At 36.5% G+C, this 24,290-nt stretch overlaps 1 pseudogene; it reads right to left on the bottom strand.

Moving 5' to 3' along the window:
- Nucleotides 1-22,772: 22,772 nt before the first annotated feature.
- LOC144308830 (actin-related protein 2/3 complex subunit 2 pseudogene) lies at nt 22,773-24,014 on the bottom strand (annotated as a pseudogene).
- Between the last annotated feature and the right edge of the window lie 276 nt (nt 24,015-24,290).

Raw genomic sequence — 24,290 nt, forward strand, 5'->3', positions numbered from 1 at the left:
GATTACTATGCATTTCAGTACTGTCTTCACATAGGCTGGGCAGATAATCAGGAGAAATACTGTTGACAGAAACTTAAACTGAGTGAACCATGTTGCACAGATTTGCATTCCAGCAAAGGTGAATATACAAAGTGTATCTTGCTTCAGAATACTTAAAAGAGTTCCAATGTTTAATACTTTCTGGACTGGAACAAAGAAATTAGTGAAAGGTCAGCTGAGTCAGTACATATAAAAAATCTGGCAAAAATCTTATCTTCAGAATGGGGCAATTTGACCCATATCCTATGATCAATATTCAGATGGAACACATAGTCTGTAGAGATTTGTCACTTGCCATGCCACTATTTCAAAATAAAATCTATTGGCCAATAAAGAAGGTGAGTAGAATGGTACAAAACAAAAACAAACAAAAAAAAAACACTACTAAATCAGGTTCAATTCTTGGGTGTACTACCAAATAACTGTATGTCTCAGGCAAATAATTTTCTGTCTCAGGCCACAGTTCCCTCATCTACAAAATGAAGGGGTATAAATAATTAATCTCCAAATACGTTCCCATATCTAATAACATTCTGCAATCTTAGAAAGGAGAAGGGCCCAATTGTATGCTACTAATTCTCTCCATCTAGCTATCTCCTAACAAATACAGTGTTTGTCAAGAATCAAAGCCTGATTATAAATAATCTTTTTCATGTGTTACATTGTCTATTGCTCCCCACTGCTGCCTAAGGGAAACCACCTCACTGTGGGCATAACCACAAATCAAATTCTATGCTCTCATTACAACTCAGAGCCAATTATACAGAAGTGTTTGATGAGTAGCCAACCCTGATTCCTGCCATTTTCTCCCTGTCTTTGCTCAATATTTCCAAAACCTGCTCTATGAAAGAGAAAAGTATGCTAGTACTTCAAAAAGATCTGCACATAATACAAATCTTCAGGGATTTTGCTCAGATTTCTCTAAGCCCAGGCCCACTTCAGGATGATATTTAAGGTCAGAGAAACCTTCAGCTATCTTAAAGGTGCCGATCATCTTGGTCAATTTTTTTGCAAATGATGGTTTCACCTACCTTCTATTTGCCTAAATTTTCCATTAAATTGAGAAATAGAAAAGATACAGCACTGTAACTTAGATTAACATATTATTCTGCTTTATGGAATAGCATTTTTTCCCTAACAAAACAAACCAAAAAAGTTACATTTAGGGGAAAGAGTGTTTCTGAATTCTAAATGTGTTGAAAATGATAAGGGTATTCAGAATATTGTTAGATTGATTTGCAGCTCAGTGCTAAGAAGAACAAAGGCCAGTAATTTGAATCTATTTACCAGGTCAACAGGCACTTAAATGCATAAGAAAGACTGGGAGACTATGCCTACCTTAGTGAGACTACTTTCCACACTGAGGCAACATATCACCTATTCATGTGCTGCTAACAGCAGAGAAAATTAGTACAGAATCAAATTTGAGGAGATGGTGGTCACCTATACAGTTATTTCCAAGGGCGATGAAGCAAGCACACTAGTTTATAATTAATTCCTTTGATTTGAGAGCACTGGAGTATGATTTACTTATGATAACTATAAGATTGTGCACCATGGAAACTTGATAAAATCTGCTCACTGAATTTCTACAAGGGTACAGATACGGTTCATCACAGAATTATTAAGATATTTGAGATTATAGAAAACTACTCATAAGACTCAAGGCACACTTCGAATTATAAGCTTTTGAGTTTCTGTTTGCTTTCAGTAAGGGGCTTTGAGTTGCTACTTGCTGGTCCTGTGCAGTGAGTATCAAATTACATCCCCAGGAATAATGATGGGGAGGATAGAGGGTGGAAATTGATTATCATTCTGAGAATGGGTCAAAAGGGAAGACATGTATGCCTAGCATCTATGATGATCAGGCCCCTATGTGTTTAGCTCTCAATTTTAACTGGATTCTTTTAGAGCACATGTGACTCTAAATCTCTTACAGCCCCAAGAACTTGCCAGATTGGAGCTATATATATTGGAGAGATACTAGTGTACTGGTTCAAAAAGTCCAAATTTATCCAAACTAACTTCAATCTTTCTTTTTCTTTCCCAGAAAGGAGTAGGAAGAGTGGCCCAGAGAAATTTGAACATAGATGACTTCAATTGGAATCAGCTAAGGAGAGGAAATAGGGCTTGGGAATAGATCTATCCATTGAGACATACAGGACAATGGAGAACAGGTCTGAGAAGATAGAATAGACACAGACACAGGGTATGAGAGGAAGCCTAATTTCACAAGCAGAACTCATTTAAATAGGAGTTAAAAATGCAGATGGTGTCCCAGGCAAGCAGTGAGCAGGAAGAGGGACAGGAATATAAGGTGACAGGAAATTCTGCCTAGGACAAGGCCAGCTACAGTTTAGGGGAAATCAAGGGAAGATGATATTTGTTCGTTAAGGCAAGCAAGTCAGCATATAGACAAACATAAGGGAAATTTCTTTTTGGCCTGCAACATTCCAGCCACTGTGCTAGGCTTAGGACAAGACTTAAGTACCAGAGAACATAAACTAGAAGAACAGAGCATAAGTACGGTTCTAGGGCAAGAGTCAGCAAATATTTTCCTCTAAAGGGCCAGACAGTAAACACTTTAGACTTTGAGGGCCATACAGTTTCCGTTGAAACTACTCAACTCTGCTTTAGTGACACAAATGCAGCCATAGACAATACATAAATGAGTGGGGGTAGTCATGTGACAAGAATCTTTATTGACAAAAGTAGCCTAGGCCCTGTCCTAGAGGTCTTGGAAGTGCTTGATAGGTTAAACAAAAGGAACTTAAAATTAAGAAGATAAGGATCTGATAATCAAAACTGGAGAATGATGGGTATGGCCGAATGTTGGGAACAAGGCCCAGTTATCATAACTGTGGAACGAGACTAAGACTGGCACAGCAACAGGAGCAGCATGGTGGTCCCAGAATAGTAAGAGCCTGTAGCTATGAAAACCTCTTCTGTCCTGTTGTCAGATGGGTTCCAGAGATTGGGGCAATGCTGAACCTGCAGTTTTGCAAAGCCAGGAATCATAGCGGTTGGGAGGCAGGAAGCAAGCAATATGTACCAGAGACTATTTGCTAGAAAGAGCTTCAGATAGCTCTCTGAATTCTTCAGTTTGCCTTTATCCAGAATTTGGGTTTTGCCTAGTGCCAATATAGCCAAATATAGGTTTGTCCCTTACAAAAGCACAGTGTAAGGAATACTGGAACACTTAGGAATACTGATTGTAAATCCTGTGATCTACATTTTTATAATCATGCTGCACTGTAAAATGAGGATAATACTAATCCCTGAGACCAATATTTCTCTAGTGCTCTTATGAGAATTCAACAAAATCATAGATGTGAACATTCTTTGTAAACCAAGAAGTGTTCTCCATAGCCTGGTTATGATGACCAAATTTATGATAAGCAATGCTCTATTTTGGTCATGAATTGCTCTCATCTCTATATCCTTCTTAGATAACAGATGTCTAATATCTTACAAAGCTAAATTATGTAATGCAATTAGACAGGAAGTTTGATAAACTCATTTAAAGACTAAGCTGCCCTTCTTAACTAGTCCAATCTCTTGACAAATCCAAGGTAAGGGAGTAGAAGGGTCCTACTCAGTATTATACCAACTACAGTTGGTTAGTCACGTTCCTGGCATCTTTTTAAGTGTGTGGCAACAGAGTATGTGTAGCAATAAATAATGTAACACAAGTAAAATTAATTGATAAAGGAAAATAAGACTGAGGAGAAAAAATTTAACCTAGACACAGGGCAGTAAAAAAATTCTGATGGAGATCTTTCTCTCTAGGAGCTATCCCATTCTGTGTATACAAATTAAACTTTGTCCTAAACATGAGCTTGGAGAAGAGTTGTTGATATTTCCTGTCTGATATCAATTCTCATGACATTTTATCCTAAGCTTGTAATGGTAGCAAAAGGGAGACTGTGGTCAGTTGTGTTGTGATGTCAAGACCTTCTCTCCTGCTCCACTAGCACCCAACATTGCAGAAATCATGAGAAATATCTGTTTCTGTATCTCCTCCTTGGCACCAATTCCCATGCCCTCAGGCTGTTGAGGCAGGTGTGGAAACACAGAGGCAGTGATTTCTGCCTTGGGTGGCCAGCTCTCTCCAGGACCTGAGTAACAGTAAAGGCAGTATGGGATTAGTGAATTAAAGCCATCCATCAGGCTCCTTGCACCACGCTGATCAGCTGCTTCTGCTGACAACGGTGAGAAGTAAGCTCTCACAAGGGGAATGGAAATGCAAGAACTGGAGATTTAAAATTAGGAACCATTTCAGGAAACAGACTAGTAAGGAGGAGAACCATTATTCTATCAGATTTTGAAGCCACATTCAGGCCTTACCTGGAAACACTGCCTCATTTGTTGGGGAAGGCTATTGCTTAGCCTATGAGGTTATAGGGGGACAAATACTGAGAGTTTTTCATATTTTAGGCAACCATGAAAGGACTAAACAGGCCATCTTTGTTACCTCCTAGTACTAAGCAGGCCAGCTTTAATTACCAAAAACAGCTATCTTGTCTACATACTTGCTGTGCTGTTTAATCTACACTCCCAGGTGTCCCAGCCTCTCTATTTGTCAGCCAGCTCCACTTTTATGGAAAGGCAAAAGATGTCACTGGGAGCAAGCTTGTGATCTCTCTATTTCCCAACTCAGTCGGTCTCTGTACATTTATTATTTCATTACAAGGAGAATCAAAAATGATAATCTTGGGAAATTAATTAACACAGAGCAATGTGCATGCTTAGCTACAATGCATCGCCTTACAAGTCCTAGTTCTGCCCTAACTACTAAATTGAATCTGATACATCTTCATACCCAGCAGGAAAAGAAGGGATTATGCTTTTCTTCCCAGATGCTAAAGCAGTTGCACTTCTCCACTTCTCTACTTGTCTGTTAGACTTCCAGGAAAGCTTCATGTCTAGTATGCTTATGTCTGCGAACTCCTCCATATGGAGGGACACTATACCTGCTCCACACTGCTGCTCCATTCCAACCCAATTCTGAAGATGCTTGTAGCAAACAAAACAGGTATAAGAAATTGTTGACAAAATATGCTGTTATTTGAGAAGCAGAAATAACAGACTACCTTAATCAAAAATATCTCATGCCATGCCCCTGCTAATGAATTCCTAGGATGCTCTGTTACCTTATTCACTCATTCACAAAAATTCACTGAGCAATTCCCCTGTAAGCTCCTTCGTGTCATCCACTGTGCTAGAGATACAATATAGTAGAGTAGAAGGACAAGTAAATCGATGTTTCAACTGTGTCATAAGTTTCCCAATAGAGATAAGCACAGACTGCTGTGGGAATTCAGAAGACAGGGACATGTAGAATGAAAGCATGAGTGAGACAGCAAAGCACTAACTTGGCAGCAAATTGCAGGTTGGAGACACTAAATACCAGGTTTTCCTGCTTCAGAATTCAATGAAGGCCAGCACTGGCAGAAATTATGCTATACACAATCATTCATTTCAGGCTGCTACATGTTTGCATAAGTTTTATAGTCTAGATGAGAGTTTTCCAATAGAACTGTCTCCAAATATTGAAATAGTCTCTATCTGCACTGTCCAAGATGGTAGCCACTAGCCACATGTGCCTATTTAAGCACTTGAAATATGGCTAGTGCCAAGGAGGACCTGAATTTCTAATTTTTTGTAATTTTAATTAATTTAAAAGCAAACGTAAATTGTCACATGTGGCTATTGGTTACCATATTACATAACACAGGTCTAGATGGTGTGTCCTGTGTTAAGATGGAGTAAGTAAATGGTATATGGATCCTCACTAGGCAATTATACTGGACATTACAAAAGCTAAAGCTAAACAATTTTTTTTCATGTCTTATTGCCACTACCAAATTTAGGGCCCTTGTCATGTTAAGCCTCTGATTTTATGGAATAAATTGTTTTGTGATTACTGTCTCCTTCCTCCAGTCTATCATAATCACTATGAGATTACTTTTCATAATGGGAAATTATATGAAAAATGGAAGACCACTGAATGGTTATGAATGGGTAAACGGAATGATCAAAATCCAAAATCTTGATTATGTGATTCAAAATCTCCTTAATCAGATTCCAATTTATTTTTCAACATTATCTTCCATTATACCACTCATGCATCCTGAGCTTCAAATTAATGCATCCTAGCCTTAAATCAAATGGGAGTCAAATATGCATCAAATATGCCTAGCATTTTACTGTTACTATACGTTTGTTTAAGTTGTCTACTTTTGCTGGAATGTCCTTTATCATCTCTGACTTTTGAAATCCTCAAAGCCAAACATAAATGACCCTTTCTCCAATTATGCCTTCCCAGGTTTTCCTTATTCAGCTTAAATTACTTTCTTACTAATATATATTATATATCTGATAGAGTACAAGTACAATTAATCAATAGTTTAAGTTTCAGACCAGAAAAATATGGATCCCCTAACCATATCCCCTAATATGGATAACTTTGATCTCCTAAAGTCTATGTATGGACCCCAGGCTATAAAACTCTAAATGAGGCATTTTTAGTTCTGCTGTTAAATTTCATGTGTTTTACAACATTTGAGGGGAAGTCTGTTCTTAAAATGCATCATGTAAATAAAATAGGATTCTGTAGTCAAATACATTTCAGAAAACCCTTCATAGAAAACAAAACTCTCTCTTGGAAGTATCACTGTGCAGGACTACAGTATTTATCAAAACTTTAAACAAATTAATGAAATTTATTTAACCCAGACATTTTAAAACTTGAGTAGCCATGGAAATTTGTTTTTTACAGTCTACCTATTAACATTCTATGGCACACTATGGCATTATGGAATACAGTTTAAGAAACACAGCATTAAAAAATGGAGACTCCTTTTAAAATATTTCTGAAGATAATTAATATTTAGGCTTCAAGTTACTATTTTAAGCATTGCTGTTACTGTATTAAGTGATTGGAAACACTTGCAAGATGAATCAACTACTGTGTACTGTAGGAGCAGAAAAATCTTCCCTTCTTCCTTTTTAGGTGGTTTGGCTGGTCTAATAAATAAATTGGCATTAGACAGATTACAAGAAAAACAAATTTAATTTTGTACATACAAGAGCACCAAAGATATGAGACTCAAAGACAGTCAGGCAACTGATGCTTCTATACCATCCCTATGGAATAGGAGAGGGGCCTGGGGCTTCAAAGGGGAGGAATGTAATTCACTGGACAATAAGAGCAGATGTTTGGTAATTAGATGTTTGCCCTGCCATATAAATAGGCCTTTCAGATAAAAAGTTTTCTCTGGTAATAGCTCTCTTTTCTGGAACAAGCCTCATATCTAAATTATTTTAGGTAGTTAAGGGAGAGGTATAAGATTTTCTTGAGTCCTCTGGGTCTTGATTGCCTTCAGCTCAAAATAATCCACATGCCTAAACAGCACATTCTAGGGGAGCATATTTTGCTCCCCTTCAGTATTTACTCTAGCGCATCCTCTGTGCTAGTTAGGGGAGGGATAAAACAGGATGAATTAGGAATACAGGAAAAAATGAGATATGAACAAAATCTGCCAAAATTTGATCCCTCTAGATTCTGGATGTCTACAAATTTGCCATTATTTCCCCAAAACAATGAATTACTGGAAAATATCACACATACTGCAATTAAATGTTGAAAAAAAACCCAGAAGGTTGGCTCAGTACAGTGTTGTATTGGTTTTTGTGGTGGTAGTTTTCTGACACTGTTCTTAGTATGATTATATGGTTGAATGGACAGAACTGGGGGGAAGGAAGTGAAGAATCTGTAACTTAGTACTGTGAAAAGAGAAGGGGATATTGATACAGCATGAAGAAGAGTATAGATGAGATAATCATACCCTTGAGGATTACAAAGCCTCTGTGTGTGTGTGTGTGTGTGTATGTGTGTGTGTGTGAAGCATCTAATGGCTCCAAAATGTGATTATCTTCTGGTACCCACACCACCTGGAATTGCCTAATTGCTATTCTCCACGTCTCAAAGAAAAAAAATGCGTATGCAAAGACAAACAAATTGGCAGGGCAGTTTGGAAAGCATGATGTCTCTGCTTGAACAGCAGTCAGAGCTGAGCCATGCAATTTGGAAAGGAAGCCTGTGTTGAATAAACACAATAAACACACAGTTTATTTATTGTTCCAATGTTTCATAAATATTATTTATTTTGGAAGGGGAGCATAATGGCAAAGTAATAGGGAGCAATTAGCACTGCTAGGGAAATAAAATGGAGCCTTCCAGAGAAGGGCTGGTAAGGAAGAGAGAAGCTGCATTCTTTTGTAGCATTTACATTGACATTTCAGTGCAAAAGGAGTGGGGAATCAGTCAGGTGAGAGCAACTCATCAGTAATGCCCAGCCACCTCTTGGACATTGACAGTTTAAAAAATAGGCTGAATTTATATTTCCAGAAAGTTTCCTTTGTTCCAAATTTCTCCTACTATAAAATATAAAGAAGTCTTCTTCTGTGCAGAAGTAGCAATCCAGGCAGAACTTCTATAGGCCTGAGTATGGATTAAAACTTTTCGGACAAAGCTAATGACTCAAAAATGTTTTATTGATTGCATCTTATTTTAGAAAAAACAATCTTTGTAATTTTTTTCTCAGTAAATAAGTTAGCCAAGCAAATGAAGTAGCCTTGGGTACCATAAAACTAGAACTTCACTTATGTCACATGGAGCATGTAGTCTTTGAACAACTATGTATTATAATTTACCAGAGATAAATTGCCACTTAGTTATGAGTACAGCAACTTGTTTCATTTCAAAACATTTCGGGGCTTTCGATTTGGGCATTTGGGAGACTTGTGAGCAGACTGTGCTCCCTGGGACAGAGGGCAATCTGATGGGTGCTGAGACTTAAGAAATAACTTTCTAAGTGAAGATAAAAAGGATGGTGAGTGATGAACTAGATAAGGTACTCCATGGATTTGACATAAACTTAATAGATGACAATGCCTTCCTAAAATATGTACATTTTAAGGGAGAAGGAACTATTCTAATTACAATGCCCAGGTAGCTTTTTATATAATTTTTACTTATATCTCTCTATGAATTAATAACTCATGGAACCCCAAAATATTATAATTTATAGATAAAGATTTGAGAGCCTTTAAGGTGAAATTAAGATATCATGCTTGTAGAATAACAAACTAAATGGAGTAAGTTTCAATAGTACCATTTAGATTACATCATGAACTTCAAGAATGTTCTAAAGCCTGAGATTTCTGCAGACTTCCTTTCAGATCCCACCTTTGAAGAAAACTTTAGCAATGTCATAACTGTTCCCCCAAAGTACACTTAAAAACATGTAAGAGGGATCCCTGGGTGGCGCAGCGGTTTTGCGCCTGCCTTTGGCTCAGGACGCGATCCTGGAGACCCGGGATCGAATCCCACATCGGGCTCCCGGTGCATGGAGCCTGCTTCTCCCTCTGCCTGTGTCTCTGCCTCTCTCTCTCTCTCTCTCTCTGTGACTATCATAAATAAAAATAAAAATTTAAAAAAATTAAAAAAAAACATGTAAGAATAAATCTGTATTACTTTTTTCCAAAAGGACCTTAGATTTCATCGTGCTATTTTAGCACACTAACAAGGTATCATAATTGAATTGATCTTAAGTTTTGTACTGTTTGTTTTTTTTTCTTAGGTAGGCTCCACACCCCATGTGGAGAACAACGTGGGAATTGAACTCACCACCCTGAGATCAAGACCTGAGCTGAGATCAAGAGTTGGATGCTTTGGGTCTCTTGAGTGGCTCAGTTGGTTAAGCCTACAACTCTTGGTTTTGGCTCAGGTCATGATCTCAAGGTCGTGAGGCTTGAGTCTGATTGAGATTCTGTCTCTGCCTCTCCACCCTGCTTGCATTCTCTCTTTCTCTTAAATAAATAAATAAATAAATAAAATATTTAAAAAAAAGAGTAGAACACTTGACTGAGCCACCCAGGTGTCCCAGATTGATCTTAAGTTTTAAAACTGCTTTAAAATTGCTTATAATCACACAAGACTTCTGTAACTTCAGCCAGAAGAGACTACAGCAATAGAAGATGACCTCCTGGTTTCCATGGAAATAACATCAAAGAAAACATATTTATCTATTTTTTAATGGACTTCCTGATTTCAGCTCAAGTCATGATCTCAGGATCATGGAATGGAGTCCCATGATGGGCTCTACACTCAGCAGGGAGTCTGCTTCAGATTCTCTCTTTCCCTTCCCCTCTGCCCCTCACCCCCATGCTTTCTCTCTCTCTCTCTCTCTCTCTCTCAAATCAATAAATTAATTTTAAAAAGAAAATTATAAAACTAAGATCATAAATTTAACAACTTAAAGAGAAAACAGGGCATTGTTTTCTCCAGAGCAACAGTTCTCAGGAGGTTATTTTACTCTCCTCCCACACAGGACTATCTGGGGGCATTTTTGATTGTCACAACTAGGAGTAGGTAAGGTTTGCCATTGGCATCTAATGGTTAGACCCAGGGAAACTGCTAAATATCTTACAGTGCACAGTATCAACCTCCCCTAATGATGTCTTTGCCACTAATTATCTAACCCCAAATATAAAAAATGGTCAGGTTGAGAAACTCTGGTTTAGAGGTTTCTGTGTTACTTTTACTTCATAACTAATGGTATATTTAAAATACTGGAATGTGGGTGGGATTGATTTTTATAATGAGGAGGATAATAGAAAAAAGTGGCAAAAATTCAGACTTAAACATCCAGATAATAGGGTCACATAATGGCTTTGCCTTTTACTAGATATGTGACCTTAATTAGGTTACAAAATCTCTCTATATCTTAGTTTCCTCTTTAAAACAGTATTTTGTGTGAATTAGGAAATGATGCTGTGAAAGGATTTAGCATAGTACATGACAAATATAAAACATTCAGCTCATATTGTGAATGAATGAAATAAATATTAATTTATTTCTAAAACAAACACTATTTTATTTAAAGGTTATGTCAGACTAGCTGAAATAAAAAGCATGTTAGTCATTTTAATGCTAATTTCTTTGACACTGTAAAGGAGACCTTTGGAGATACATAATGGTGAAAATAGCAAAGGTCAACTGCTTTCTAAATAGTCGTCAGTTGTAAAAAAAAAAAATAGTCGTCAGTTGTATGAACTGTGGCATTTTTTTATTAACAATGAAGAAAATACCCCTTTTCAGAGTTAGAAGCTGCTTACACAGGCCACAATTCAAACAAAAGAGTTCAAATAGATTCTTGCCTCTATCTGTAATGCAATATGAAAGCTGAAGAACAAGACAACATTTGATAGATGGGCTCATTTGTGGCTTGAAAACTAGTTATTTAGGATCAAATCACAAGTGGAATATTCTCAGGCAGGGGTGCTTTTAGTTACATAGAGAGTGCTTGAGATTTGTCATCATATTCCACATAATTCATTGCCTTTAGAGTATAGTGGGAATTGATAACAGCTGTGGGCAAACTCATTATGGTAGCACTCTCTAAACAGCATATCAAACTCTTTTTACCAGTTATATTGCTTACCCTTTTGTTCCTGGGCCTTTGTGTTATGAAATCTTCCATTTTCAGCACAAATGTTTTGGGCTTCCTATCTATCATAAATTACAAATTCCATCAAAATTTCAATTGCAAAGCATTTTAACACTAGCAAGCAGACAATACATTGGATAACTATGGACCATGTCATGTAGTTTGTTTTAAGAAATGTCCTAATATACCTGAACAAGTGGTGAAAAAAAGTGATCAGCCAGGCAGTCTGTTCATTTTCATACAATACAATGATATTACTACTTAATTACTTGAGTCAAATGGTTATGTATGTTTTACTTTGAGCCTGGCTGAAAAGGAGATATGCTGTTCCAGCTTGGTTAGAGAATTATATAATGACACTAAAAAACTGTTCTAGAAAGTATCTTCATAGAAAATTATTTTCTATCCCCAATCTGCCCCTCGTTTCTTTGGAGATTTCTACATGAGAACTCCAAAACTTACCAGAATAAAAAGAAAAGCAATGGCAATTGGTCATTAAAATAGCACAGGCTTTAATAAATTTTCATTCATACATGGTCAAATTCACTGTTTATACATTTCCTCTTTGGTCTACACTCTCAAGGCTATAATATAATCAGCTATTTGGAATTACCCCAAAATGTACTATATCCACTTAGTACCAAGAAATTGATGGTTTTGTTTAGTCTATGGTTAATTTTGTTTATCCTCTACAACTCCACAAGTGAAAAGAAGCATTACATTGACAACTTCACTCTTGAACAAATTTTGTTTAGGAGACTTCTGAATAGAAGCAGTTATGTGTGACTCAGGCATCTGAGCCAATGTTCAAGCTCCACTGACCCAAAATATTTTCTTTGTGTTTGTTTTTACAACCACCTGATAACATAAACTATTTATATTTTAAAAAATTTTCATTGCATTTTGAGATGATCTTATAGACTTGGACATACTGGTCTATGGTAGCTTTGTGATCAGTCTTGTTTATTTCAAGCAATATGGAGAAGATTTTGGAAGGATTCCAGAATAAGTAATAGAAATAATACCTTCTAACACTGACTTTCTCTCCTTGGGCCATATGCTCTCTCATGTTTAAAAGCAAATTGCTTTACACTAAGCACGGCCTGCAATTACAGCTTGGAAAATGAAGGCATTGTATGCTCCTTTGACATGCTGCTAAAGTACCATGTATTATTATTTTCAAATCAGTGAATAAATGGAAAATTTCTATGCATCAATGATTTTTAGTTGAAAAAGAACAACATACCTAAAAATAAAGCTTGTGCCAATGGGTAAATTTGGCAAGTCTCTGAGTTAAAAGAATAGTGACAGCAGTGATTGGAAAATGGAAAGGAATAATTAAAGTTATTTATAGGCATATACATATTATATAAATCTACTTATTTAGTATAAGTTTTGAAATCATATGAGAATGTAAACTTGGTTCTATGGTAAGTAGCTTTGCTCCTATGAAATCCTATTATTTTTTCTATTGTAATATCTAATTAACTGGGAAGCCAAAAGTAGTACATAATCAAGCTTTACATATTCAATGGATGATTGATTGCATCTGATTCAAACCCAGCTCAGGAATCATTTCTTCCTGTTATTTAACATACAGTACTAGAATGTGAGAAGTATAGAAAGGACAGATTTGCTTTTTTCCTGTAACTTGTAGAGGGAGTAATATAACAGATGGGAAGTACTTACTTTAAATCATCAAAGGACTTTATTTTTCAACCAACAATACATGTAATAAACCTATAAAAATACCCCACTATGAGTAATTAGTATTTTGGCATGATCAGCAACCAATTTTTAAATATAGAACAAACTTTATTAAACTTTCTTGTTGATCAAAAATTACAAAAAAGTATATTTTCAGCCATTTCAGAATGGTTGATTTTAGAGGATAATATGAAAACAATGCTGTTGGATTCTAGTAAAAGTACAAAAAATGGGAGAAAGGCCAGTCTTGTGCTCATAAGGATTGTGATTTGATTAGGGAATTAGCAATATCTAGCTAAGCTTTGCAAAAGCCATGGAATCATTTAAATTCTTATAAATGAGAGAAACAGCCATGATTAGGAAGAGATGACAGATCCATTACACACATACACACACACCACAAAGATGAGACCAGAGTCAGAATGCAATGATCAAGATAATATCGAGGATGATTTATGACAATTTCAAAACAAAACCTAGTATCCCAGACATGTCTCTGTAATATATATATATATATATATATATATATATATATATATATATATTTAGTGCCGTATGTTAGTAACTCTCATTAGAACAGAAATTCTCTTGAGGGTGAGGGTCTTAACGGTGCTTAGACAGCATAATGTAATTCAAAGTATAGATAATATACCTTTAATGAGTTTAAACTGAGAGGTGTGCTAGAGCTAGAGCTAAAGCTCATGATAATCAACTCATGTTCAAATCAACTCATGATAATTGAATGGTAAATTTTCATGAAATTTGTGAACATGTTCCCATTATGAAAGATTAAAATATGTAGTAGTAATGTCAGCAAAATGGCAGGGTAGACTCCAAGTTCTCATCCCTCCAAGTAACACCAAAAAAACAAGTACTGTCCAAATCAATTTTATCATAACTCTGGAAAAGAGGGCAGCCCCGGTGGCGCAGTGGTTTAGCGCCGCTTGCAGCCCAGGGCATGATCCTGGAGACCTGGGATCCAGTCCCATGTCGGGCTCCCTGCATGGCGCCTGCCTCTCCCTCTGCCTGTGTCTCTGCCTCTCATTCTCTCTCTGTGTCTCTATGAATAAATAAATAAAATCTTAAAAAAAAACTCGGGAAAAGAATCAAAAGTTTATAGCAATGAAACAAACATTGAATCAAGAAAAAAAACTACTTATAAATGGTAGCAAATCTTTGTGGCATTTTACTTGTCCTTCCCCTATCCCCTCATCAGCCTGACAGCAGTCTTGAAGATGACAGTCTATATTCCCAGTGTGGGTTCCTCTCTCAAGTTACAAAGGAAACAGAGAAGGCCTTGCAAATTATTGTATTTGTTGGCTTTAACCAGTCTGGGGATTACCTGAAATATTGTCATAAAGCACTTGTCCCTGTTTCAACAAATTGAGAACTAACACAGGCCAGAAAAGTGGCACTCATTTCTTAAAACTTTGAAAAGTGAACAAACAACCCTCAGAAACCTGGGTCTAAAGATTGAAGTTGAGATTTATAATAGACCACCTAATGTCTGAATGGAAAGATAGGTGGAGTTTCTTTAAAAAAAATTAATCAGTCATTCAAAAGCACCCACACTTATAGGAAATTTAGAAAGCTACAAGGAAGAACAGAGTAAGATACATATATGCATTAGACCTGAAAAGATGACAGACTTATGCCTTAACCTGATCCCTAGGCTCAGTACAACCATGGATAATTGTTGGAAAACTCTAGTAGATTGATAATCTGCAAAGAACGAGGGAGATGTTTTCTTTAGCTCCTGACATTCAAGGAGATTGCTGTAAATACTAACTGAACATAATAAAAATGAACACAATTTGGTATTCATACACAAGGAATATAGGCTTCTCTTAAATAGTTTTGAAAGATCATTAGTCAAATAGACTACTACAATCTTCAACATTAAAGAACACAACAAACCTGAATGGAGAATTTGGTTTTCAGATTTACCATAATTTAATAACCACATGTCCAGTTTTTAACAAAAAATAGGAAGGCAAACAAAGAATTTAGAATGCATAGATCATTGAAAGGAATAAAATTGGCAGAAACCATTCCTGAGGAGGGCCCACATGCTGGAATTACAAGGCAAAGATTGTTATAACAGATGTTTTAAGTATTCTCATACAACCAAATCAAAATAAGGACAAAAAAAGTAAATGAAATCAAGAAAATGATGCAAAAACAAAATGAAAAAAATCAATGGAGATTCACATTATAAAAGTAACCAAATAGAAATTCTGGAGCTGAGAAGTAAAACTAATAAAATGAAAAAAAAATCAGAGATGTGTTTATAGATTTCATTAAGCAGAAAAAAGAAACAGCAATCTCAAAGATTGGACAGTGTCTGAGGAGCAGAAAGAGAAAAAAAAATGAAGATAAGTGAAAAGAGCCTAAGGGAACTGTGGAACATCACCAAATGGAACATCATATACATTATAAGTATCCCAGAAGAAGAGAGAAAGAAACAGAAAGAATATTTGAACGTATAAGAGACAAAAACTTCCCAAGTTTGATGAAATACATAAATGTATATTTCTAAGAAGCTCAGCAAACTCTAAGATAAACTTAGGGATCCACAAAAGAAACAATATTCAATTGTCCAAAAACAGAAACAAAATAAGCCATGTTGAAAAGACAACCTACAGAATGGGAGAAAATATTTTAAAAGCATAGCTCTTATAAAGGTTTAATATCAAGAATATATAAAGTACTATATAACTCAACAGAAAGACAAACGACAAAATTTAAAAATTGGCAAAGGATTTGAGGAGATATTTCTCCAAAGGAGATATAAAAATGGCCAGTAGAGGCGCCTGAGTTGCACAGTCAATTAAGCAGCTGACTTGGTTTCAGCTCAGGTCATGATCCCAGGGTCCTGGGATCCAGCACCATGTGGGGTTCCTTGCTCAGTCCAGAGTCTGCTTCAGGATTCCCTCTCTCCCTCTGCCCCTCCCTCCACTTGCTATGCTCTCTCTCTCTAAAATAAATAAATAAATCATTTAAAAAGTCAAAAATAGGGTTGCCTGCGTGGTTCAGTTGGATAAGTAAGTGTCTGCCTTTCACTCAGGTCATGATCCCAGGGTCCAAGGATAGAGCCCCTCAGGAGTCTGCCTTTTCCTTTCCTTCTGTCTCCTCCCACCGCCCCCACTCTCTTTCTCCCCCCCCATGAATAAGATCTTTTAAAAAATTAATTAATAATAAAAATCGCCAATAAGCATATGAAAAGATTCTTAACATCATTAGTGATTAGGTAAATACAAATCAAAATCACAAGAGGACACAACACTTAACACACACTAGGATGGCTATGTTAAAAAAACAAACACCATGAAATTGGTGTTGATAAGGATGCATAGCAATTGGAATCCTCATGTACTGAAGATTGGAATGCAAAATGTTTCAACCACTTTGGAAAAAAATTAGGCAGTTCATCAGAAATATAAATATATATTTACCACAAGACCTAGCAATTCTACTTGTAGGTATATGTACCCAAAATAATTGAAAATAAGGACTCAAATACCAGTACACCAATGCTCACTGCAGTATTATTTACAATAGCCAAAAGGTGGAAAAAATCTAAGTGTTCATCAACAGATAACTGGATAAACACACACTCACACATACACACACACACACACACACAAACATTATCCAGTCATAGAAAGGAATGAACTTTGGTATATACTATAGCATGGATGGATTTGAAAATATTAAGCTATATGAAATGAACTATGTATAAAAGGAAAAATATTTTATGATTCCATCTATTTGATATCTAGAACACGTAAATTCAAGAGACAGAAATTATAATAGAGATTATTAGGAGCTAGGGGAGGGGAAATGTGAAGTTACTGCTTGGTGGATACAAAAAGTTTCTCTTAGAGTTGATGGAAAAGTTTTAGAAATTCAGATAAGGGACAAATTACAGCAACATTGTAAATAAAATTAATGCCACAGAATTGGACATTTAAAGTGGTAAAGTTAACGGGACACCTGGGTCGCTCAGCAATTGAGCATCTGCCTTTGGCTCAGGGCGTGATCCTGTGGCTCCGGGATCGAGTCCGACGTTTGGCTCCTGCGTGGAGCCTGCTTCTCCCTCTGCCTATGTCTCTGCCTCTCTCTGTGTGTCTCTCATGAATAAATGAATACAATCTTTAAAAAAATAACGTGGTAAAGTTTATGTCATATATAATATAATAAAATTATTATAATAAAACTCATAGCAATAAAAAATATTAAATAATATAAACTTCCAATTTAATTTATAATAAAATTAAGGGTAAAACTTGATTTCAGCTCCAATATGTAAAGAGTGTGGAAGTTGCTATCCCATCCTTACATGAATAAGCTAAATATCTTAAAACCTACTTTTCTTGGACCTATCATTGAACTGAGGTGACAGGAAAAACCTCTCTCCTGAAATCTGAAAGTCAGGCAAACGCAGAAAGTCACAAACAAGATATGCTTACTTGATACAGAAGCTGCTGGAACTGTAACTTGTAGGAACACTTACATGATAATTTTGATGAATTGTTGGAGGCTGAGTATTGACTACTGTCAGAGTGAGAAACTGCTGGAAGCCACAGTCTGAGAAGGAACCCCACATTTTCCTTGTTTTTACTTCTAGTAATCCTACCATGTTGTCCTGGTGAAATTCCCCAAAGATCCACTAATGATTCTGGCAGGAATTGAGGAAGATGAATTGTTGTGAAATATATCCAGAGCCTTATTTGCAAGAAATAGTATTTTCACAAAAAACTACTTTAACATAACCTTATGCCTGGTGAAGAAAGGACATTCTTCCTACCTCAGGCTTCTGTAGCTTTACTGTTACATAAAGGGAGAGAACAACACCAGCAGAGAAACACTTGTGAAAGTCATAGTCTAGAGACATGGGACAGAGGTGTACAGAACTTATCACCACATCAACAGGGCTCCACAGTAATAGTGGACTGCAGATGAAAAAGTTGAAAGACACAGATTCTATTAGTATTAGTACTTCGGGAATTCCAAAGTGAATAAGGGAGACCAAAACAAGAGCACTAGAGAAATTTGAAGCCTTGGTCACATACACCTACAGAAAACAGTAAACATGAAACATTAAATAATCTAATTAAAAAGTCTAATAATGAGCCAGGTGAGCATGAATCTTCATTTTAAAGGACTACTTACCTCCATTCCTATTATTTGATACAAAATATCCAGTTTTAAGCAAAAAATTAAAAAGAATTCTAAAAAGCAAGAAAAAAAACAGACTGAAAAGCTTCAAACTACACTGAGATATGACACATATGATTAAATTATCAGATAGGAAACTTAATGATAAATATATTAAAAGCGCCAATGGAAAAAGTAGATAGCATGCAAGAGCATATGGGTAATATAGGCAAAAGATGGAAACTCTAAGAGAAAAAGAAAAGAAAATGCTAGAAATCAAATACCACATAAGCAATTAAGAATGTCTATTATGAGCTAATCGGTAGACTGGAAATGGTTGAGCATGAAATCAGTGAACTTACATATAGGTCAAAAGAAACTTCCCAAACTGAAATAAAGAGTTGACAAACAAATCCCCAGAATATCCAAGATCAGTGGGATGAATTTCAAAGTGTGTAACATACAGGTACTCGAAAAACACAAGGAAAAGAAAGAAACAATTCAGAAGAAATACTCAAAGAACTAATAACCAATAATTTTTCTGAAATTGATGAGAAAAATCAAACCACAGATCTAGAAGATCAGAAATGACCAAGCAGGATAAACACCCAAAAATTGAACACCTAGATATATTCAAATCATACAAAACCAAAGACAAAGACAAAAACAAAGAAATTGGAGCAGGGGTAGGAACATTACCTAAAGAGGAACAGAAAAAATTATAAGAAACTGCTCTTTAGAAACCATGTAAGAAAGAAGAAAATGGTGTGAAAGAGGGAAAAAAAACGAAAGGAATCAGCCAAGAGTCCTGTAACCAGTGAAATTATCCTTCAAACGTGAAGAAATATTGTCTCAGACCAGCAGAAACTGAAAGACCTATGAAAAATAAACTTCTCTACATACATTTCTATTGCAAACTATTGTTGAACAACGGTTCATCATTTGGCCTAATGTGCTGCACATAATAAATACTAATTTAATAAACTCATAGCATGCAGTTAAATTTTAAGTTCTGTATGACACTGCAATAGTAAGTATATGATGCCAATTATCACCAAAATTATGGAACTTTACATCCTAATGAATGAAACAATTTAAAAAACCATGCAATAGATTGGGAGACCTCAGACAAAATGCAGAATGTGACAAAAGAATATAAATGTATAAAACCTCACTTAAAGAGATGGAGAATAAGGAAGTGTCCCACATAGGTTTCAAAATTAATGGAATCTGAAACCAATCTACAACACATCTAGGAGTTGAACAATAAAATTAATGAATGGTGAATGGTGGGTGTCAGGCTTTTCATTATTGGAGTGTGAGGTTACAGATAAATAATGAGAGGAGGCTAGAATCATTTATATGGTAATTGAGTAGAGTAGGAGACATTGGTATGAACTTGTGTAGTTTAATATAGAAATATAGATTTGTGTATGTACACAGGTAACTAAACATACATATATTTCCTAGCTCTGTTATCTGAGAGGACTTAGAATTTATAGTTGTAAAAATCACACCTTAGCATCCAGATTTTAATTTCTTTTTTTTAATTTCATTTATTTATTTATGAGAGACACAGAGCGAGAGAGAGGTAGAGACACAGGCAGAGGGAGAATCATGCTCCATGCAGGGTGCCTGCCGTGGGACTCGATCTCGGGTCTCCAGGACCACAACCTAGGCCAAAGGCGGTGCTAAACCGCTGAGCCACCCGGGCTGCCCCAGATTTTAATTTCTAATACCATTTTCCAACAAAAGAAACCTGGACTCCTCAGAGAAATGGCTGATGCTAGTACTAGGGCAGGAAATACACATGACAAATTTGGAACGTCTTGTGTGCTAGAAAGTTAGAAAGTGCTAAACAAACAGATGAACCACAATAATGTGAAAAGGCCAGGAATCAACTGAAAAAAAACCCGTTGATAAAGCTGGAAAAATTCAAGCAATAACAACAAAAAGAATTAGTATTGAATTACAACCAAAATGTAAGACAAATATAAATGAGTCCATACTTATGTAAACCAATTAGTGAATGAATGAGTGGATAGATAGATAGATAGATAGGAGAGAAGAGACCAATCTAGCATGGAAAAGAATTCCGAATTTTTTTTTTTTTTTGTAGATACTCCATCCTTAAGGAAAAGAAGTATAATTCCTAATTCTTTTTAAGTGTGGGCAGCACACAGTGACTGATTTCCAGAATACAGTATGGAAAAAAGGAAGAAAGCATCACTTATGCTGAAGAAATCTGACAAACACTATTTCAGCCAGGTGATCAAGATGAACAGCAACGGTGATAAAGCATATCAATAGCATATTCCCTTGATATTATGTGATAAAATGGTATCTTAACCCTATGGTCCTAGCAGAAACACACACAGTCTAACCATGAGAAAAAAATAAAACAAATCCAAAATAAGGTAAATTCTTGATTTCCCTCATTTAGTAAAGTACCTTGTCATTCCCTTTGAATGTCTGTGGGACTTTTTTTATGCATGTAGCCCAACAAATTCATCAGGTTTTGACATCTAGGCATCATTCTTTGTTCATTTTTTTTCCTGGCACACAGTGAGAGAACTCAGTCTACACATTCATGTATTCTTTTATTTCAGAGGAGTTTCATTCCATCAAAACGTTAAATATGCATATATTTTTTCTGTTTCATTTGTTCTGCTTTATTCAGAAAAACGAATCATCCAGTTTTAAGGGCTTCTGTTTTTGGCTTCCATATGAAACTTCTAATTAGTTGTTCTTGTGTGTAGGTTTTAAAGCATTGCCTATAACCTTCATAGGTCTCATTCTTCATGTCTCTTACTTAGTACTCAACAATGATATCCATTGAGCTACACTTCATTGAACATAAACCGACATAGAAAAAGGAATTTTTTTTCTTTTGGTTTCATGATCCATTCAATACCACTGAAACACAATAAGCACTTTGATACTTTATGGTTTACCTGCCATTACTGACATTGCTTAACATCTGTAAAGCTGAAATTCAAGTATCTTCTTGTACCTTTTTTTTCTTTTTTTTTTAATTTTTATTTATTTATGATAGTCACAGAGAGAGAGAGAGAGGCAGAGACACAGGCAGAGAGAGAAGCAGGTTCCATGCACTGGGAGCCTGACGTGGGATTCGATCCCGGGTCTCCAGGATCGCGCCCTGAGCCAAAGGCAGGCGCTAAACCGCTGCGCCACCCAGGGATCCCCTTCTTGTACCTTTTTGAATATGTTTAGCCTTGCTTCCACGTCATTTCTCTTAGATAACGGACTGAACAGTTGAAAAATAACGTACATTTAGGCATACTGATTTTTGTGCACTTAATGCATCTGTTGCCCACAAAGTGATGCTCTCTTCTTCTTGCTTTGATTTCTACACTCCTAAGTATGAGCTGTATAATTTAAGGGTCATTAACAATTAAAGGTGCTCCTTTCCAAAATTCTGCATGTCTGCATTTTACAGATATGTGAGATTATGAAATTGTCCTTCAATCGGATCCTTAATTTTCAGGATCTGTGGTTTTGGCTTGTGGTTTTTCCCAATTATACTAGATATGTTGTTTCTTCTTTGCTTTTAGCTCTTTCCATGAGAAGTTATGGAATCATAATGAAACTCCACTGTTTTCATGCATATTTACATGTGTGTGAAATATAAGTATACAGATGACATATGTCTGTTATTTTATATATTCATATACATATATACTTCATTAAAGATTTCTTCTTAACTCATTACTTTTTTTTAAAAGATTTTATTTATTTATTCATTTAGAGAGAGCGAGAGAGAGGCAGAGACACAGGCAGAGGGAGAAGCAGGCCCCACGCAGGAAGCCCGATGCGGGACCTGATCCCGGGTCTCCAGGATCAAGCCCTGGGCTGCAGGCGGCACTAAACCGCTGCGCCACCGGGGCTGCCCAACTCATTACTTTTTTTAAGATAGATTTTCTTTATTAATGACCTCAACCAAATTTCTTTAGATATAGGAGTTTCAAACTCAAATATTTAGGAGAAAACAAGTTAAGATTGCATTATCCTGCAACTCATTAGCAGTAACATATTGCCAAGGGAAACAGCTTGGAAAGGAGGGTAGAAGGGAAGGGGAGTGAGGGAAGGAAGGTAAAGAAAAGGAGTAAAATTGATCAAATGGAATTCTTTTTTTAATTCTTGAGAACAATGAAGTTCTTGCAAGCACAGTTTGTTTCTGCAAATTATTTTCCAAATGGGTAAAAAATGGAACCAAAACAGAGAATCCCTTAAGAACCTAAAGTGGTGCAACATGAAAAGCTAAGATTATCCAGTAGCAAGTATTGCAGCCTTCAGCTGCCAGCTGCCTCCTCTTACAGCTCCCAGGAGTTAGTGGGATGAAAATGTCTTCCCTGTGATTGTTTTCATTTCTTTTTTCTCAGCATCTGAGCATGCATGGTTCAGTACCTTGAGGAGGTCGGATGTTTTTGCCTCATATGTGTGTGAATATAGGCCTTAGAGTAATCGATGCGGTAAAGAAGATAATCCTGAAACATGTGGAGCAAGTTGGTGGTGTTATCCCCAGCACTGGTGTAGCAAGGGAACAGCATGAAGGTCATGTAGAAAGTGTTGTTGCCCTCGGCAGCACTGATGTCTTTCAGCTCCAAAGGAGATTCCTTGTGGCTAGAGGACCTGTGGGGCTGTGTGGCTGGCTCTGTGTCCTTTGAACTGCAGCATGAACACTTTTCCAATGACCACACCATCATCATCCTTAAAAATTGTGAAGACTACTGTGACTCCATCCTGTTTACACTCACCATATATGGTCTCATCATCCCTCTAATGGATAGTTGCCCAGTTCTCTCCTTCCTTGCCCTCTTCTTGAAATTTGAAGAATTTCTCCAAGACAGAGGCAAAAACAATTTTTTAAAGATTTTATTTATATAATTATTTATTTATTTATTTATTTATTTATTTATTTATTTATGAGAGACAGAGAGAGACACAGGCAGAGGGAGCAGCAGGCTCCATGCAGGGAGTCTGATGTGGGACTTGATCCTGGGTCTCCAGGATCAGGCCCTGGGCTGAAGGTGGCGCTAAACCACTGAGCCACCTGGGTTGACTAAAAACAATTTTATTTCAACATGTCAGCCTGATACACAATGGAATCCTTGGATGCTGGTAGATTTTCAAGGTCATATAGCAAAGAGACATGGTATCCTCCTTCAGGATTTACCAAGAAACTGCCATACACTCTCTTTAATAACTCATCAGCACCATGTGCCTGAAGTTTCTTGTAGAATTTCAAAGAAATACAGACCAACAGGATTAGGATTTGAAATATGATAGAGGACTCCATCGAAATCTGCAAATGTTACTTCTACTGCTTCTGGTTTGTTACTGGCCTCTGTGACCATGAACTTGAGTGCCAGTGGCTCCTTGATGATGCAGTTCTTCACCTCCAGCAGGATCAGCACCTCAGCTACCCAGACCCCCGGAAGCCTGAAGCCACCTGCCAAACCGCTACCACTGCCTCACCAATAAGCTCGGTCCCTGACAAGCTCTCCGCTCTAGCTGGCTACTTCTGCTCTTACACCCACTTTTGCTAGCTGCCCAGTTGCGCGGCCCCATGGTGTCATTTCTGCCTCAATGTCTCATGAACACACACACATTACATTTCTTGTCATACATATATTATCAAATGAAAGAAGCAGGCTACAAAATAGCATAATTATATTTTGAAGTAGACTACAATAAGTTCCACTACCATTTTAATAGTTGCTTTTTCTTGGTGGTAAAACTGTTTGTGGTTACAACTTTATAATATCGTCTAAAATTTCATGAAAATTTATCTACATATATATTTGTGTGTTTATAAATGTATTTTCCTTTACTGTAACTAAACAA

This window comes from Canis aureus, chromosome X (assembly GCF_053574225.1).
Source record: "Canis aureus isolate CA01 chromosome X, VMU_Caureus_v.1.0, whole genome shotgun sequence".
In the NCBI taxonomy this organism is placed as follows: Eukaryota; Metazoa; Chordata; class Mammalia; order Carnivora; family Canidae; genus Canis; species Canis aureus.